Below are 20,074 nucleotides of genomic sequence, written 5' to 3' on the forward strand. Positions count from 1 at the left end.
CTTGAATGATGCTGCAGGAGTGCTTGGCTTCAGTCCTGCCTCTGCTTCTGCTCTTGGATGAACTCCTTGGCTCCAGGAAGGGTTCTCAGACATATTGTGACTGTGTCTCTGGCTCTACTTCTAGGTGAGCTTTGGACCCATATTGTAGCTCTGTTTCCAGCCTTGTCCTTGGCTCATCTTCTCTTGCTCCTAGGTATGTTCTGGACCTGGGTTTCAGCAAGCTAGACCTGGAACTGTTGGTGGACCCTGTAAACTAGCACCTGGCTGTGCTCAGACCTAGTAGGATTCTTGCCTGCTGGTGAAAATGGTATCTGTGGTGGAATCATCTTGGCTCCCCTTTCCTCAGGGAGCAGCTGGCTCTTCCTGCTCCCTGCTGGGCCCATCATCTTATTGCTACAGAACAAATACAAACCCTGTGAACCTCTGCACTAACGCTGCTCCTCTGTGGACCCAGAAAGGATCCCAGTGGGACAGAGGGAGCTGTCTTGCTGTGCTGCTCAGTAACTGTATCAGGAGATGAAGATGCAGGGTTAACGTGAGGCTTGCTGTTCCTGCTCGTGAGGGGGTGCTCCAGGATTTATCCACCAGTTGCTCCCTCCAAGAGATAGCTATGATCTCCTTCCCTAGCCAAGGGCCCTGCAGCCTCCCACCAGGGCTGAGTATTTGTCTGTCTTGCTAGATGGGTGGCTGTGCTCATTCCTAGGGTGACAGCTCTCCTGGGCATGGCTGCTTGAGGCTGGCAGTGGGGCAAGATGTGTTGCTGAGCTGTGAGGCTGTAGCTGATGAGTCCCTTTGGGCAGCACAGGGAAATGTCGCTCAGGCTGTCCCTTTCTCTGTAGAGCGAGGAGCAGCCTCCCCTGGCCCAGAGGAAAGAGCCATCAAAACAGCTTACACAACCCAGCTCAGCCTGCCTGAGGTGTGCCAAGAGCAGGGCTGCTCAGCCTCAGGCTGGGCAGAAGCATGAGAGCCCTGCCTGCCCTCTTTGCCCTTCTCCCCAGGCCTGCCTGGGTTCCATCTCCCTGCCAGAGCCTGGGGCTCGCTCCTGTTCCATATATGCTTGGGCAGCATGAGGAGCCTGTGTGGTTTCCTCTATTCACATCTGAAACTGCTGCAGAGCAATTTCTTTTTGTTTCTGGCAAAGCCCTGCAGCTCTGCTCCTTTCCACTCCCAGCCCTCCTGTCAAGCCCTTTGCTGGCCCAAGTTCCTTGCTTGGTGTCCCCTTCAAGTATTGTGTCCAGTTCTGGGCCCCTCAGTTTAGGAAGGAGGTTGACTTGCTGGAACGAGTCCAGAGAAGGGCAACAAAGTTGGTGAGGGGCTTGGAACACAAGCCCTATGAGGAGAGGCTGAGGGAGCTGGGGTTGCTTAGGCTGGAGAAGAGGAGACTCAGGGGTGACCTTATTGCTCTCTACAACTACCTGAAGGGAGGTTGTAGACAGGCAGAGGTTGGTCTCTTCTCCCAGGCAGCCAGCACCAGAACAAGAGGACACAGTCTCAGGCTGTGCCAGGGGAGGTTCAGTCTGGAAGTCAGGAGGAAGCTCTACATAGAGAGAGTGATTGCCCATTGGAATGTGCTGCCCAGGGAGGTGGTGGAGTCGCCGTCACTGGAGGTGTTCAGGAGGAGACTTGACAGGGTGCTTGGTTGCATGGTTTAGTTGTTTAGGTGGTGTTGGGTGATAGGTTGGACATGATGATCTTGAAGGTCTCTTCCAACCTGGTCTGGCCTATTCTATTCTATTCTATTCTATTCTATTCTATTCTATTCTATTCTATTCTATTCTATTCTATTCTATTCTATTCTATTCTTCTCTTCCCAGCAGGACAGGGAAGTAATTCTTCCCCTATACTCAGCACTGGTTAGGCCACACCTTGAGTACTGTGTCCAGTTTTGGGCTCCTTTTGTAAGGAGGACATTGAGACACTTGAACATGTCCAGAGAAGGGCAATGAGGCTGGGAAGAGGTCTGGAGCACAGCCCTGTGAGGAGAGGCTGAGGGAGCTGGGGTTGTTTAGCCTGGAGAAGAGGAGGCTCAGGGGAGACCTTATAACTCTCTACGACTACCTGAAAGGAGGTTGTAGCCAGGTGGGGGTTGGTTTCTTCTCCCAGGCAAACAGTGGCAGAACAAGAGGACACAGTCTCAAACTGTGCCAGGGGAAGTTTAGGCTGGAGGTGAGGAGAAAGTTCTTCCCAGAAAGAGTAATTGGCCATTGGAATGTGCTGCCCAGGGAGGTGGTGGAGTCACCATCCCTGGAGGTGTTCAGAAAAGGATTGGACGTGGCACTTGGAGCCATGGTTTAGTTGTCAGGAGGTATTAGGTAATAGGTTGGACTTGATGATCTCTGAGGTCTTTTCCAACCTGGCTGATTCTGTGTGATTCAGCTCCCATTTTTTCACTTCTCTTCCTCTCTCAGTGCTCCCATCCAGACCGACTTTGAGCACTTCTAGGCTTGGAGTCTCTACGACTTCCCTGAGCAACCTATCCCACTGCTTGCTTCCAGCAAGGAAGAAGCTTTGTGAGGCAAGTGGCAAGGTATGGGACTAAGTATGTGGAGAAGAGCTGGAGGTAGGCCAACAAGAGCATACAAGTGGGCTGTTCTGGATCTGTAATTACTCTAAGTCACAAGAGGATAATAAACCCCAGTTACACCAAGGGCCATTTTGCTGCTGGTGGTTTATTTCTGTGAGGTGTTGTGAAGCCTGACTCAAGTCCTAGGGGAGTTTGGCCAAGTGCAGGATGGTTTAAGCATGATCCATGTATCCTGGGGTTGGCTGGTAGGTGGGGATGAGTGGATGCACCACAAAAAGCAAACCCCAGCACTTCAGAGGAAAGTTAACTGGGAACAGCTTATCCCATTAAAAAAAAAGGAATAAAAAGAAACGGGGCGGGGGGAGGAATCATTCTTAATTAGGACAGAAACCCTCAGATAGTGTTGGGTTTTTTTTTTTCTTTAAGAAAAAGCCTAAAAATACAATATTTTTTTTTGCTTTGATTTGAGAGCTATTTTTAGCTCTTCAGGCTGTGAGATGAAACACATTGATGATGCATTTCACAACCAAAAGATAGCCCTTTCCATCCTGAAAATGCTGAAAGGGGTTGTTCCAAGATTTTCAACATATCCTCCCCCCCCCCCCCCCCCCCATTTTTTTCTTATTTTTCAATCCCAAACTTGAATTTTAGCTGAAAAGTCTTTTTAATGTTCTTTTTCTTTGAAAGGAAACTCTTGATTACATTCCCCCCAGCTTTAATTAACAATTAGAGCTGCTTCTTAGCTGGGTGATAAACACAGAATCACAGAGCGTTAAGGAGTTGGAAGGGACCTTGAAAGATCATCTAGTCTAACTCCCCAACAGCTGGACTGAATCCACTCCACAGCCCTCCCTGCTCTGGGACTTCCAAACAAGCTCCAGCACTAGCAGGAGTTTAGCCCTCTGCAACATTTTAGCCTTGTTTAGTCGCTGGAATTTATTTTCCTCTTTTCACCCTCCACTCTTCTGAGGATTAGTTTTTACCACTGCAGCATCTCTAACAGTCAGGGAACTTCACAGTGAGTTGAGCTCACATTGATTTCTCCAGGAAGCAGCAGAATACTAATTTTTCCTCTTTTTCTCCTGTGAGGAAAGCAGCTAACAGCCTCAGGAAGGCAGTGGGGTTTGTAGATCTAATGTTCTCCTGCTGGATGGCAGGAAGGTCTGAGGTCTGTGGGACCATCCTGGGAAAAGGAGACCTTGGCAATGTCAGGAGTGGAAGCAAAGGACAGGGTGCGAAAGCAGAATGGGTTAAACCTGAGTAAAGCACGGGGTGAGGATCAGGGGATGGATCAGTCCAGCTGAGAAAAAGGCCAGGAAGAGCTTAAGCCAGCCCTCAAACCAGGCAGATCAGACCCCTTGCCTGACATGCACAGGCTGACGCTTTTTGGAGGCAGCAGCTCAGGATCCCTATGGCAAAGGCATGTTCTGGGCAGCTCTGAATCTGCTGGCACAAGCTGCTGTCTCTGCAGCAAAACTCACTGTCAACTGGAGGATTCCCAGGCTCATGACCACCCTGGAAGGCCCCAGCACAAAGGTGCTGTAGAGAAGCCCAGTGGCTTTTCAGGGCTGGAGGACATGACAAAGCCTTCTCGGATGGCATCACCAAGGTATCCAGGGCCTTCTGCCCTACAGTGAGGGCCTGGGGCCTCAGTTACTGTTCTGCCAGTGCTTTCTTCTGTGTCCAGAATGATTTTTGCACACCCCAAATCTTTTGGGACAAGGGGAGGAACACCACAGCAGTATGTGCAGAGAGGAAGGGCATGGTAGTGGAGGGAAGATACTAGTCTGCTCTTACAATCCCTAGGACCTCTGTTTCAGGCATCCAGGCAGGTTTGTCCAGCCTTTGCAGGCAACCTCCAGAGATGCAGCAGGCAGTGGAACATTCTCCTTTGATGAAACCAATGTCCCTGGTGCTTGCTGTGGCTCTCTTGCTGCTGGGTCGTCTTCACTGCTCATCCCTGCAGTGGCTTGTAGCTATTGAGGGTTGATCTCTTCTCCCTGGAGACAAGCCCACGGCTTCAGCCTGTCCCACCTTGTTCCTCCTACTCCCCTGCCAAACAGTTATTACCATCTTGGATGATCTCAAGATGGCATTAAGTGAGAGGGAGGTTTGGGTGTAGAATTCTCCCTGTGAAGAATGGATTAAGAGATTTTTGTGAGAGTTAAAGCCTTTCTTTATGCTTCACAGTGCCAGTGCTTCAGCTGTTGCTTTTTTCCCCCCTTCTAACTCTACAGAAATCTCCATGGGCCTGGCTTGCCTTGTCCCTTTTGCTGCTGTTTGCTCCCAGTGACCTGAGATGTGGCTGGCAGCACTCACTGCTCTTTGCCACCTTGTTGCCATGAAAACTTCACTGTGCTGCTCCCAAGCCAGTGGCTGTAGAGAGGAAGGTGCCTTGAGCTCAGCTTGTTTATACATGAACCCAGTCCAGCAGAGGGGCCATGAATGCCTTCTTATTTCCATGTTTCTCATTGCAGCTCAGATGGATGAGGAAGATGATGGGAACTTCAGGGGAAACGGGGAGGAAATGAAAGAGTGTTGTGAGGAGCAGCTCACTGATAGCCTGCAGAGTTTCTAGCAGCAAAGAGCTTTTAATTACCATGCTGCTGCTGTTCCAGAACATCTCCATTTCCCCAGCTGTGCTGATGGGATGGATGGAACAGCAGGTCCTTGCTTGGAGCACCCCATGCCCTGCCATCATGCTCCAAAGGCTGCAGCCTGGTCATTACAGGATATGGACCCTAAACCCCCTGCCATGTTGGGTCTTGGTGTTTTACAGGGCTGTTTTCTTCCCTGGTGGATACCATGAGCAGCAGCAGGATCACAGGATGTTAGCTTGGAAGGGACCTCTGGAGATCTTCCAGTCCAACCCCCCTGCCAGAGCAGGACCATAGAATCCACAGCAGGTCACACAGGAACACATCTAGACAGGGCTTGAAAGTCTCCAGAGAAGATGACTCCACAACCTCTGGGCAGCCTGTTCCAGTGCTCTGTGACCTTCAGAGTGACTTCCTCTGCTGTAGTTTCCATCCATTGCTCCTTGTCCTATCACAGGGCACAAGTGAGCAGAGGCTGTCCTTTCCTTACTGACCCCCAGCCCTCTGATATTGATTAGACATTGATTAGATCCCCTCTCAGTCTTCAGACTTAAATGCCCCAATGTGGGCTTTAAGAATATGGGTGCCAAGGCACAACAGAGGTCTGCAGGTGATGAGCACTGTGGTCCACTCACAGCAGGGCAGAAAGGAGCCACAAAGGCTTTGCTGGCCAACTCCAGAGCACCCAGTGCAGGGTGTTGGTGATGGAAGGTGATTTAAAGATCATTTTTGCAGGCTCACTCTCTTTTAATCATGCAACTGAGATTTAGTCTCCTTGCTTCCACCTTATGGGAAGGGGTTTATGAATTGTCCTTGTTCTTGCTCTTCTACTCCTGTCTGCTGTGGTGTGGCAAACACAGTGAAGAGGAGGTGGTAGTGCAGGGTGCTCCTCTCAGGAGAGGCAGCAGGGATGTGTGCTTCCTGTGAACTTCCCAAGGATCTGAGACCTTCAGTCCTGGGAGGGACCATCTGCCTGCAGGACAAGGGAACCTGGCTCACCCCCAGGATGCTTGGCATGGAATAACTGGGACTGCAAGTCTGTGCTGGGGCCACTATGTCCCTAAGCAGGAGGCAGGATGGAGCTGCCCCATCACTGCCTGCAGTTTCCTTCCAGTACCCCATTCTCATGAGTTTATTCTTACCTCTATCCTTCTTTGACACCTAGAAAGGCTCTTACTCAGATCATTAGAGGCGACTGCTTCTAGGAAGGGTCCCTGAAGACCCTACTGTCCTCACAGTCCTGGGATGATAGCACTAAAAATTTGATGTTCCTTTCACACCTCAGTTGTGTACCCACCAGGTCCCTCAGCTCTTGCTGTGGGCTTTATTCTCCTCTCTGCTTCTAAATCATTTGTGCATGGCTTCCTAGGAAAGCAGCTTGGAATTGATCACCCTTGCCACCTTACCTAATTTAATCCAAACCTGGTATCAGATGGGAGCAAGCAAGGGAAGCCTGGGCACAGCAAACCACTTGGCTGTGATGAATGGTGTCATTAATAACCTGTAATGAAATGCTGGAGTCATCTGGCACTGCCAGGCTCCTGAAATGAGGCAGAGCCTGCCCTCTGCCCAGGCTAGAGCCACCAGGCTCTCATGAGGGCTGAGCTGTCCTGTGGATGCATTTGAGAGGGAGAAAAGTCATCGCAGACTGACACCCACCAGGATCCTGACCCCAGGCTGTGCCGGCACAGTGCTGGCAGCAGCTCACCCAGAAACCTTCATGCTTTGCCCCCTGGCCTCGGTGGCAGAGCCTCCCCAGGAGCAGAGATGGCTTCTCAGCTTATCACATCCCATTTACTGCTCTGGAGCCTCTGAGGCATTGATGGCCCAAGGCCTTGGATGAGTCTTTTCCTTTGGTTGGTGAATGAAGTGCTGTGGGGGCTAGTGGTGATGAGAGGCTGCAAGGGGGACCCATCTGATCCTTACAGTGATTTGGAAGGGCTGGTGCTGACATGGGCCTGCATCCCACCACACAAAATGGGTGAGAAAAAGCATTTTGAAAAGCAAGTGAAGTAATCCTGCAGCTGCCATGCCACCCCAGCTCCAGCCTGGGGTCCCCCTCTGTCCCCTCTGGATGTATATGCACAGCACAGCTCATCTGCTCTGAACTCAGCCTGGGTTGTGACCCACTTCTTGGGTTGTAAAGATGTCCTTCAGCATCTCAGTGTGGAAAGTGGCTGCTGCCAGCTCTGTGACAGGGGTAAAGCTGGCTAGGGCAGGTGATGGGAGGTGATGTAGCATGGCACTGGAGCTGCAGGTCCTTAATTACACCTGTTGGAACCTGGATTTCATCTCTTCTTCTGGAGCTACAAAAGGGGAAGGCAAGGCTTGAAGGTGAAAGTGTCTCAGACCACACTCCTGTAGGACTCTCTTCCCAATGACTTCCTGGCTACAAATCCACCTGTTTTGATGCAACTGTGGATTGCAATGCCTGCAGCTGCCACCTGGAAACTCAACCTAAGGAATCTCCTGCAGCCTGTGGAGTTTGCTTATTAGCTGGAAGAATGACATCTTCCATGCCACATGGAATGGCACATGCCACATGCATGCCTGCTGTCCTCCTGCTAGGGCAAAAAGAGCAATGGAACCCTCCTGGTGACAGCAACCCAGAGCAGGAGCCCTGTGAGTGCAGCAGGGTGACTGGGGAAGAGTGCTGGCATGGGGGGGACATGGAGGTCCCTGGTGCCTGTCTGAGCCTTGCTCCACTCTCCACTGAACAGCACCTTGTGGCTCTCCTCTGGGTCTGCAGCCAACCAAAACTACCAAAACCTAGGAGTTACCTGCTGAGAGGCAGCCCTGTGGGGCTTCACAGCAGGTCATGGATTCATACAATGGGTTGGGTTGGAAGGCACCTTAAGGAGCATCCAGTTCCAACCCCCTGCCATGGGCAGGGACACCTCCCACCAGCCCAGGTTGCTCAAGGCCTAATGCAATCTGGCTTTGAACACCTCCAGGGAGGGGGCATCCACAACCTCCCTGGGCAACCTGTTCCAGTGTCTCACCACCCTCACTGGAAAGAGTAGCATCTTGTTACTTGATTTTGCTTTTGGACTTAAACTGAATTTCAAATTATGTCTCAGGGAGTAATCAGCACCAGCCAGGTAAATTCATTTCTGACCAAACTCAGGACATTTTGCCATGGCAGAGCTGCTGGAGAAGCTGGATGGTCCTGAAGGGGGTACAAGGAGGAGAGGCAGCTCCAGCTGGGCATGCAGCAGTCCTGGGCACAAACCCACATGCCATTTCCTGGGGAAAACCTGAGTTTCTAATAGCCCAGGAGTCACAGGAAACCAGTCCCTGCAGCAGTGGCACCATCTCACCTCCAGCTCCTGCCTGGGGAGGCAGCACTCCTTGAACTGAAGTAACTGGGGCCAGTTGCAAAGACAAGGAAAGGTTTTATTGACTTTATCATGACAGCAAATCTCACTGTGGTGTCAAGCTATTGATCTGGGCTTGTGCTGAGCAAGGGCAAGTCTTGTATCATCCTGCCTGTTGGATACTGAGCTCTCCTGCTGCTGTGCTGCTGCTTGGCTGCAGGACTGGCCACACTTTCCTGGGTCCTTGGCCCAGTTCACTGCTGACTTGAGAAGCTGTTGACTAAGCAGACAATCAGTGCTGTTTCTCAGGGAATAACCCATTGCTGCATCCTCAGATTTTCTGATGTCTTCATTTGAGCAGCCCAGGGTTATTGACAAGGGAAGGCTGAAGGTATTTGGGGATGCCAGTGGCTCTGGAGCTGGCAGCCCCTGGGAGCTCCTGGCGGCTTCTGTCTGGCAGAGGAGAGTGTGCAGGATGTGGCACACATCTGGCCAGGATGCTTAGCCCAGGGAGATCATCCCCAAATCTCCCTATGTGCAATGTTGAGCTGCTCTGAGCAGCACTTGACTTCAAAAGAATCACAGAATGGCTCAGGTTGAATGGGACCTCAGCAATCACCTAATCATCCAACCTGGCCTTGAACACCTCCATGGAGGAGGCATCCCCAACTTCCCTGGGCAACCTATTCCAGAGTCTCCCCCCCCTCCCCCTACTGAAGAACTTCTGAAGATCCACTCTAACGCTACTCTCTCTCAGCTTCAAACCATCCCCCCTTGTCCTATTGCTAGACACCCTCATGCAAAGTCCCTCTGCAGCCCTCCTGTAGGATCCCTTCAGGTATTGGAAAGCATCTCTAAGGTCTCCCCAAAGTCTTCTCTTCTCCAGGCCGAACAACCCCAGCTCCCTCAGCATGTCCTCACAGCAGAGGTGCTCCAGCCCTTGGATCATCTTTGTGGCCTCCTCTGGACTCACTCCAGCAGCTCTGTGTCCCTCTTGTGATGGGGACACCAGAACTGGATGAAGTATTTGAGGAGGGGTCTCAGCAGAGCAGATTAAAAGGGCAAAATCTCCTCTCTTGCCGCCTTCTGGGCTGCATGAGGGCACTGCTGGCTCACAGGAAGCTTCTCAGCAATCAACACCCCCAAGGCTTTTTCTTCAGGGCTACTCTCAACCCCCTCTGCACCCAGCCTGGGTTTGTCCCTGGGATTGGCCCATCCCAGATGCAGGACTTTGCACTTTGACTTGTTGAACCTCATGCAGTTGTCACTAGCCTCCTTCCCAAGCCTGTCAAGATCCTTCTGGATGGATCCCTTCCTTCAAATGACTCCAGTGCACCACACAGCTTGGTGCCATCAGCAAACGTGCTGAGGGTGCCTCAACCCCACTGCCCATGTGCCTGACAAAGATGTTAAAGACCCAGGACAGACCCCTGGGGAACTCCACTTGTCACTGGTCTTCATTTGGACATCGGGCTGCTGACTTTGAGTGTAACGATCTAGCCAGCTTCTCATCCACCCAGTGGTCCATCCATCAAGAAGGTATTAAAGACAAGGAATCAAGCGCAGAGTAAATCCACCTGTGGCTGCCGCTGTCTGGGGCAGAGCAGCCATTGGCCGTTGTGCTGCAGGGACTTGTGCTCATTAACACCCCGGGCTGCTAACGATGCCCAGCAGTGGCTGCAAACAAAGACAGCTGAAGTCTGAGGGATGAATGCTGCCTCCCCCCAACCCCAAAAGCAGCCTGCAATCCATCAATTACCTATCTGCTTAGGCCTTTTTCTCCATCCTTTTGCAATCTAAACAGAGCATTTTATAGTCGCTGCTAAGTGATGTGATCAACATCAATTACCTACTAAAAGAGAATCGAGCCTTGATTTAAAATTAAGTGCTGCATTTTGCCATGTTCTTTATATGTAGCCAACAGAATAATTGCAGTGACATAAAAACTAATTACACAACTCCACAATTAGGCCTCCCTCCTAGCGCTGTGATTGTCTTTAAGTACATTGATGAAAAATTACTCCCGGCCCTTAAATTACTCTCTCACACACCCATCTTCTCCAATACCTTTGAAAAGAAACCTCCAGCCCATCAGATCAAACACAACAACTCCAACTGCAGAAGATAATGCATGCAGAGCCTGTTTTCTAATCTCTTTGATGTGTGAGCAGTCTCAGACGGTGGGATTAGGCTGGTCTGCAGCAGTGTGATGGACCCAGCGCCTCAGGGAGTCTTCCCAAACCACCTGAGGCTGTGGTGGGGCACCGAGGCTGGTCAGGGAGAGGCTCCTCTTCCTTATGCCCCAGTGTGATGTTTGGATCTTGAGCTGGAAGGTGAGGAGAGGCCAGGCCTGCCTGACTGGTGGTGGAATACTGGAGCAGGTTGCCCAGGGAGGTGGTTGAGGCCCCTTCCCTGGAGATATTCAAGGTAAGGCTCGACAGGGCTCTGAGTGACCTGATCTAGTTGAGGATGTCCCTGCTGACTGTTGGACTGCATGACCGTGGGAGGTCCTTTCTGGCCTGGACCATTCTATGATTCTATGACTGCAGTGTGTCCAGGTGGCCAAGGAGGCCAACAGCATCCTGGCCTGGATCAGCAATAGTGTGGCCAGCAGGACTACAGTGGGAATTGTCCCCTTGTACACTGGTGAGGCTGCACCTCAAACATTGTGTTCAGTTTTGGGGCCCTCACAACAAGAAGTACACTGAGGGGCTGGAGCAGGTCCAGAGAAGGGCAACAAAGCTGGGGAAGGATCTGGAGGACAGGGCTGGTGAGGAGCAGCTGAGGAGCTGTGGGTGTTTAGTGTAGAGAAAAGGAGACTGAGGGGAGACCTCATGGCTCTCTACAACTCCCTGAAAGGAGGTGGGAGCCCGGTGGGGGTCAGCCTCTTCTCCCAAGCAACAAGCAATAGGACAAGAGGAAAGGAGCTCAGGGAGGCTTAGGTTGGGCATTAGGAACAATTTCTTCCCCAAAAGGTTTGTCATGGCCTGGAAGAGGCTGCCCAGGACAATGGTGAAATCACCATCCCTGAAGGGGTTTAAAAGCTGTGTAGACGTAGCTTAGCTGTGGAGTTGGCAGTGCTGGGTTAATGGCCGAGCTCCATGACTGCAAAGATCTTTTCCAGCCTAAACAATTCCATGATTCAATGGTTCTGTGACTGCTGACCTTGAGTTTGAAGCATGAAGGGATTTTAGTGCTGTACCTGAAAAGGAGGCTCTGTACAGCTTCAGGGAGATGGCTCCTCATCCTGTCAGTGCTGCGCCACCTGCCAGGAACAAGGACAAGAGCTCAGGTCCAGCTGAAGGGAAGATCCCACTGCAGAGACCACAGCAGGGCAGAGCTGGCTGGATAAGCCCTACCCTGAGGCTGCAGCAAGGCTGCTCTGGGAGCTGAGATGGCCAGGTCCCCAAAGGGAGGAGGAGGAGGCTGGAGTATGACAGCACTTTCACAGCTCCAAAGGTCAGGGGTTAGGTCTTGCCAGAAAACACACAGATACCTTAAAACCCATCAACCCCAACAAAAACATGAACTCCTGTCGATCATTCCTGGTGGGCTTTGTGAATTTTGATTCCAGATTCTGATTTGAAGGTGTTTACATCCAACCTGGGAAGACTGAAAACCTTTCATTTACTGGAAGAAAACAGCTGAAGTTTGTTTACAATCAATCTCCTGCCTCCAGGATCTCAGTGAGTACCAGCAGCAAAGCAGGGGGCATGGCTGAGTGGGAGTGTGGGCACACTGGTCCAGGGGGCAGAGTGAGCATGCAGCTTCTTGCTGGTCCCCTGTCCTCCTTTTGGTTGTCACTTGCTGCCACTGAGCATCCTTCCCTAGATAATTAAACATTGCAGGTTCAATTTTGATGCTGGCAGGGTCTTTTTTTTGGCCACTGCCTGGTTCGTGGTGCAGCCCACAGGCATCCTCATGCACCAGCTGTTCCTCAGCCCAGCCCTTGGCGGGGAGGAAGGTTGCACAGCTCATGGCTGTGGTTTTTCTGTCACTTCTGCAATGCCATGGCTCAGCCACCAGCGAGGAGAGGGGTGGGAAATGCTTTGGCACCCGATTTCAGTCAGTGTGGTGCTGCAAGCTAACGAGGCAGAAGGGACCCGTGGGCTCACGCCTGTGGCAGCCTGGCAGTCCATGTGCCTTTCAGCCTTTCTCACCTCTTCTTCAGCCTGGTCCAGAGGACTTTAGGTGCCAAGGCTGTGAATTAACACACTCGTACTCACCTGAAACTTTACTGCCCCCCTCAAAATGTGTGAAAAACAAGGGGGGTGCTGAAGCAGCCAGTGGCAGGGGAGATGTGATGTGTAAGGCCAGCAGCATCTCGTGAACCTTACAGTTATCACCTCATTCCTTACTATTCATCTGGTGCAGGGAACAGGGGGAGCTCAGGGCACCCCACTATGGATGGGTAGAGGCTGGAGCAGCCTGCCACATGACCAGCTGCCCTGGCAAGGAAGACCCATAGGGCCAGGCACCCTTCCCTGGCTGATGTCTGGGAGCTCAGGGCTCCCCATGGCCCTCCTGTTGCTTTTCCATTTCCCCCCAGCAAAGCCACCTGCTGCCAGCACCTCAGGGCTGTCTGGAGGGTGAGTATGGGAAGGGTGATCCCACACAAGTCCAAGGGATGATGCACAATGAGCAAAGGCTGCGGTGCTCAGTCTTCACGCAGACAGCTGCAGTGAAAGGCCACCCCAAAACAAAGCAGATGCTGTTCAGAAAAGCTCTTTACCTTTTTCCACTACAACTGATATGGAACCGTTGTAAGCATCAGTCAGCAGTCCCTCCCTCAGGGTGGCTGGATTCCACAGAATCCCACAGTTGGAAGGGACCTCAAGGATCATCTGGTCCAACCTCTCTTGGCAAAAGCATGGTCTAGACAAGCTGGCTTAGACCCTGTCCAGCTGAATCTTAGGTGCCCAGTGCTGGGGAATCCACCACTTCCCCGGGGAGATTATTTCAATGGCTGATTGTCCTTGGGGTGACAGCTTTTCCTTCTGTGGCCAACTGGCATCTCCTCAGTTAACTTGTCCTCATTAGCCCTCATCTTTCCATGTGACTCTTTGTAAAATGGGAGTCTCCATCTTCTTTGTGGGCCACCCTTTGAATGCTGCAACATGGCGATAAGGTCTCTGCACAGCCTTCTTTTCTCCAGGCTAAACAAGCACAGTTCTCAGCCTTTCCTTACATGGCAACTTCCCCATCCTTGGATCACTTTGGTAGCCCTTCTCTGGACTTTTTCATATGGCTGAGGGAGATTCTCTTCTCTCCTAGTGAGCACTGGGTCCAGCTCTGGGCTCCCCAGTTCAAGAGAGCTGCTGGAGAGAGTCAAGCAGAGGCTACAAAGCTGCTGAGGAGCCCTGGAGCATCTCTGTGAGGAGCAAAGGCTGAGAGCCCTGGGGGTGGTGAGCCTGCAGAAGAGCAGCTCCAGAGGGGAGCTGAGCAATGCCCAGCAAGAGAGAAAGACCTGTGGGGGGCAAGAGGCTGGAGCCAGACTCTTGTCAGTGTCGCCAAGTGACAGGGCAAGGGGCACAAACTGGCCCCCAGGAGGTTCCACCTGAAGAGGAGAAAGTTGTTTGGTGTGAGGGTGCTGGAGACCTGGAGCAGGCTGCCCAGGGAGGTTGTGGCGAGCGTCCAGCCCTCCCTGGGCAAGCTGCTGTGGGTGCCCTGCTCCAGCAGTGCTGAGGACTGGACGGTCTCCAGCGGGAGCTCCCTCTCCGCCATCTTGGGACTCGGTGGGGCGGTCCCGGGGGCGTTCCCTTCCCGGGCCCAGCGGCGGGCGGTGCGGGGCGGGCCCGGGCGGCGCCTGCGCGGTGCGGAGCGGTGAGTGCCGGGAGGGGGCGCGGGCTGGGGGGCGCTGCCGGGACACCCCTGGCCCGGGCAGGTGCTCTGCAGCGGGGCGTGGGGCCCGGCACGGGTCCTGCGGGGCCGGGCGGCTGCTTCCCGCGCCTGAGCGCGTCCTGCCGGTGCCCTTGTGGGAGAGGAGCCGGCGGCGAGGCCTTGCCGGGGCTAGGGGCTGCCCGCCGCGCCGCTTCCCCACCGGGCGGGTTCCTAAGCGCTTCTGAGGCGGACTGACCACCCGTGGCCCAGCTCTGGGGGCTCGGCGTGCCTCGGGCACGGCTGGGCGGTGACGGCACCTGCCTGGGCTTCCTGCCCTGGCAGTGACCGAGAAGCAGGGCTGTGTGGCAGCGGTGTGGGGCACGGCGCCTCGGCAGAGCGGGGTGCCTTGCCGGAGGGGTTTAAATACAAGTGCAACAGAAACGGGAGCAGTTTGGCCTCTGCCCTGAGCGTGAGGATGGGCTGGGAGACCTCCAGTCCCCTCCGGGTATGGAATCCCAGTGTCCTGGTACCGCTCTGGGACATGCAAAAGGCTTTTTCTTCCACGTGGTTAACACGGGGCCTGGATTTTTAAAGCTGTTTAATTATTTTGCTGCAAGCTTGCATATGGTTCTCTTGCCTGAGAACCAGTGAAAATCACATGTCGGGCAAAGCCAGGGAGTGAAAAACTGAGCAAATGAGAGTTTTGTATGTAAACACTCTTTGGAATATTGCCTTAAAGTGTTTAACTTCAGCGGTTGACTAACACTCTGCGAGAGAAGTAATCTTTGACAAATAATCAACACTACCCCGCCTGGCAAGACGGCCTAGGCTTACACTTCACAACTTCTGTAGACACAGTTTCTTCGGGGCAAGTTGTTTATTTTGCAGTGTTTTGCTGATAGAAACCAACCCAGCACAAATCTGGCTGGCAGGCAGAAAGCATTAGCTTCACGGATAGGCTTTCATTTGCTCGCCAAAGGAGCGGGGTGCACGCAGGCACTGCTGTTGGTGGAGCTGCCCGCGTGGGGAGCCTGCTCCGGCGCACAGCCCTGGCAGCAAACCTTTGCAAGAGCAGAGAAGTGCGCGGCTGAGAAGCTGCTGACACACCCCAGCGTTTACCGAGCGCTGCCGCAGTGCTGCTTCTCCCTGGGAGCCTCTCGAATTAATTTGTGCTCTGGGAGTAGCATCGCTAAGGAACAGGCTGCTTTTTCGCTCGCTTTCTTTTCCACCCTGCCCCGCCAACTCCGCCTTTAAATGACCAGCCTGGAGTGCGTTGGCATTTTTCAGGTGTTTAGATGATGGAAGCATCTGAATTCTTGCCACAGACACTTTGGAAGTGCAGCTGATGGAGGTGAGAGCAAGTTCCTAGGGTCTGCTACATATCTGACCGTGTATTTACTAGATTGGAAGGGATACCAAATATCCTTCTGTTACATAGGTCCAGGGCAGTCTGCTGTACTCAGCACTGGTGAGGCCACAGCTTGTGTGCTGGGTTCAGTCTTAGGGCCCCTCACTCCAAGGACATTGAGAGGCTGGAGCATGTCCAGAGAAGGGCAAGGAAGCTGGGGGATGGTCTGGAGAACAGAGCTGGTGAGGAGCAGCTGAGGGACCTGGGGGCGTTTAGTCTGGAGAAGGGGAGGCTGAGGGGAGACCTCGTTGCTCTCTACAACTCCCTGAGAGGAGATTTGAACCATGTAGGGGTCACTGTCTTCTACTAAGGAAAAAGAGGCAGAACAAGAGCCTCAGGCTGCACCAAGGGAGATTTGGATTGGGCCTGAGGAACAATTTCTTCATGGAAAGGGTTGTCAAGGCCTGGCACAGGCTGCCCGGGTAAGCCGTGGAGTCACTGTCCTGGGTGGGATTTTAGAGCCATGTGGATGTGGTGCAGAGGGCCATGGTTTAGTGGTGACCTGGCAGTGCTGGGTCAACACTTGGACTCAACAGTCTGAAGGTCCTTTCCACCATAAATAATTTTGTGATTCTGTGGAAACTGGCAATTCCTAATGCATTGTCAGAACAACTCCTGAACCCACAGCACTGTCTCTGTGCCCAAAAGCAACAGAAGACCAGCACAGGTGCTACCACCACCACCTTCTCCTTTTTCACAGCTGAGAATTTCTTTAGCCTGAGCAATAAACCAGCTGTAAAACCCTCCAGCACCCCCAGACCTTCTCCCTGTCTGGTCTTTTGTAGCCAGGAAATAAAAGGCTACTTAAATAGAGCCGTGGCCAAGCTGGGCAGGTGTGGTTGAAAGCACGTCAGCTCTACCCTGGGAACTGGCAAGGCAGTGGATTCTTGGGATAAATTTAGGGATAATAATCAGCCTTTCTGTGTGCTAATCCTCTCTGCCACTGGCTTCCTCTGTGGCTTTGGTTACCCACCTCAGCTCTCTTACCACTCAGCTTTTCCCCTTGAGAACTAATGTTTAACTTGCACTCGTGAGGTAGGTGAATCAGCTTTAATTGAGATTGGTTGAGCACTTTGTTGATGAGTTCCCTCTAAAGCTGGTTACTATTTTTTCATTAATGCACAGATATTCTTAGCACCTGAAGTGAAGAATGACACAACACTGGGGATCTTCTGGGAAGCAGCCCTGTGAAAGGAGACAGTGCGTGCTAACAAAGGCTTTGTCAGATCTCCCCTGGCTGCAGCTCACGAGGCAGCCTGCATCTAAAGCTCTGACTCAAAACCCTCCCAAATCCTCTTGAGTCACTGGGAAATCTTAAGTGTTCCTGGAAGTTAAGCCCAGCTTTTCATACAGTCATAGAATCATTAGGGTTGGAATCCATCTTTAAGATCATCCAATCCAACCCTTAACCCAGCACTGTCAGGTCACCTCTGAACTATGGCCGTCAGCACCACATCTACGCAGCTTTTAAATCCCTCCTGGAATGGTGGCTGCACCACTGTCCTGGGCAGTGTGGTCCAGGGCTTGACAACCCTTTCAGTGAAGAATTTGTTGCTAATCTCCAGCCTAAAGCTCCCCTGGTGCAACTTGAAGCTGTTTCCTCTTGTCATATTGCTTGTTTCATGGAAGAAGAGAATGACCTCACCTCATTCCAAACTCCTTTCAGGAGATTTTGTGTAAGATCTTGTCCCCTTGGTGGATTTCTCTCAGAGGCTGCAGTTGGGGTTTGGCATCACCTGCTCTGCCCTGCTTTGGAACACCTTGTTTCAGTGATTTTATAGAATTCATAGAATGGTTTGGGTTGGAAGGGACCTTAAAGGACATCCAGTTCCAACCCCCTGCCACGGGCAGGGACACCTCCCACCAGCCCAGGTTGCTCGAGGCCTGATCCAACGTGGCCTTGAACACCTCCAGGGAGGGGGCATCCATGAATCCCCTGGGTAACTTGTTCCAGTGCCTCACCACCCTCACTGGAAAGAATTTCTCCCTAAGATCCATTCCAAATCTGCTCTCCTTGAGTTTAAAGCCATTGCCCCTCTTCCTGTCACTTGCTTTCTGCAAGCATCACCTGATATTCCTCAGTCTGGGGCTGGGTGGTGACCCATATGGACTACAGATGGGTGGGGTGGTTTGGGCTAAGAGAGGAGTTGGGAAACCTTGCCCTTCCCCACAGGCAGCATCTTCAGCACCAAAGGAGCTTGGTGGCAAATGGAGCTGCCCAGCTTGGTTTCTGAGGGGCAGCGAAGATGTGAATTGGAAGGGCTGCAGTTGTGCTTGCTCTGCCTTGCTGCGTGGGTGCCCTTGGGCAGGGTGAGGAACTGTGCTGTGTTTTGGGGCAGAGCAGGTTGGTAATTGAGCTCTGAGATGTCACTGCTCTAGTGGTGCAGGAGTGGCCAGGTGGAGGATGCTGAAATGGAATGCAGGGCTGGCAAAGCTTCCTTGTCCGTGGGAAGCTGGATGGGAGATGCTCGGCTCCAGGCTGGGTGGCAGTGGGTGTAACTGCAGATGAGGGCAAGTTCCCTCTGGGAGGTGTTGAAATCCTGATCTCAGAGAGCCTGACAACTCATCTGGCTGCTGCTTGCAGCAAATTGAACAGAACACTTTGCCTCCTGCCTTCATAGAAGGTTTGGTTGTCCTTTTAAATGCTGGTAATGACCCTGGAGGGGAGCAGGGATGGAGAAACCCTCCCACAGCTGATGAGGGGCTGCTGACTGGTTGTTGCCCGGACACCCCCCCCCACACACACACATTGTCTGTGACTTTCTTAGGGCTGATACCCAGCAACAAGTGTGGCCTTCCAATCCAGAATTGGGAATTTGCTGTTCTTAAATGAGAAAATGGCATTTAGCTCTTTGCAGCTGGAGCTGCAGCATCAACATGAGCCACAGGCCCCATTTTCAGCCCCTGATTTTCTGTGGCGTTACCTTTGTCCAGAGAGGCTTCCCCTGTGCTGTGTTGGTGTGCTTGATCTCTGGTTTTGCTGTTTTCAAGAGCAGGTCTTTGCATTGTTTTCCTTTCTGTTTTTTTCTTTTTATTGATTCATGGCTGGGTTTGGAACTTTTCTGCAGTTTATCAATTCTGATCATGACCTCCGGAGTGCTTCGAGCTCTTAGCTGCTGGGCATCCTTTCAGCTTTTAGAAAAGTACTTTCTCTACCATTCTTCAGGCCATTAATGAAAAGGATGAATAGGAGCATTCCTGGACTGAGCTCCAAGGGCTGCTACGTGAAGCTTTCTCTCACTGTGACAGGGAATCATTGAGAGCTACCCCTGAAGTGTGGGTGGGTGGGAGTTGCTTTGGTTTGTAATGAGCACTGTGCCTCGTTAAGGTGAGCTCACCTCGTGTGAGTCCTCTGCTCTGCCTGGGAGTGTGGGATGCACACCCTGCTTTAACACCACTGTGCTGGTTGGAGGTCTGGTGGCAGAGCTCTGGTGAGGAGGATTTGTGCCCCCATTCCTGAAGACTCAGGTGGTTTTCAAGAGCTTTCCTGAGTCTTGTTTGATCTGGGGCTTCTCAGCAGCACCCACTGAGATCAGCATCACTCAGAGGCAACCCTCTGGTTACTCAGCCCTGCTTTCCACTGAGACCATTCCCCAGGTGTCTGCTTTGGTAGCAGTGGGGGGACCCATGTCTACAATGTCCTTCTTCCCTTTGTTTCTCCATAGGTCTGTCCTCAGTGAGGGTTGGGCTTATCTCTATCTGACTAAGGTGGTAAAAATACACTTTTCTCCTCCAGCAATTCCAAGTTCCTTGTCTGGTTGCTCTGCTGTGGGGGAAAAAATATTTTCTATGGAAAAAAACTAATTACCCTCATTTTTATCCCTCAACAGTGTGTCAGTGTGGGAGCAGTTGCAGGACACCTTGTTCCACCAAGGCTCTGCTGCTCACCTTCTCAGCACGAGCTAAGCTTTACTTCAACTTGAATACATCGAAGTGGAGAAAACATCACTGTCCAGAGAGCACCACCAGCTTTAACTGCCTCTGAGTTCTGTGAGTACTGAGCTTCTGTCTTCAGCTTTGTGAATGTTAAGAGGCTGGTTGTTTTCTGAAGTGCACTTCCCACCTCTGTACCCATGGGTGCAAATGTGGGATGAGGTTTGGGCCCCACAGAAATAAAGGCCAACACAGAGTTCCCCTGTGGTTATCTCTTCCTCCTACAAAAGCTGGCAGCTGGAGATATCCAACTGCAGCTGACTGCTCGGGCTGTGCTCCAAGGACATCATCAGTGGGAGGGAAAAGCTGTGCCCTGTTTGTGTTGTTCTAATGGCCCATGGTTGATGGTGGGTGTCCTGACCAGTTCCTTGAGAGAAAACTCAGCCTCCCTAAAGATTTGCTGTGGTTTCTGTTGGATTCTTTCTTCCTTATGGCCTGAAGCTGTGCCAGGGGAGGTTTAGGCTGGAGGTTAGGA

The 20,074-nt window shown here is 52.2% G+C and overlaps 1 protein-coding gene across 1 annotated transcript in view; it reads left to right on the plus strand.

Moving 5' to 3' along the window:
• Positions 1-14,246: 14,246 nt before the first annotated feature.
• The window catches only part of SIL1 (SIL1 nucleotide exchange factor), a 131,342-nt gene continuing 125,514 nt past the window's right edge, over positions 14,247-20,074 (plus strand). The window contains exons 1-2 of the mRNA XM_068157828.1: positions 14,247-14,261; positions 19,497-19,656. The gene's annotated coding sequence lies outside the window, so the exon portion shown is untranslated. The remainder of the gene's footprint in view (positions 14,262-19,496; positions 19,657-20,074) is intronic.

This window comes from Melanerpes formicivorus, unplaced genomic scaffold, assembly GCF_026170545.1.
Source record: "Melanerpes formicivorus ecotype bairdi unplaced genomic scaffold, bMelFor1.0.p_v2 SCAF_2, whole genome shotgun sequence".
NCBI lineage: Eukaryota > Metazoa > Chordata > Aves > Piciformes > Picidae > Melanerpes > Melanerpes formicivorus.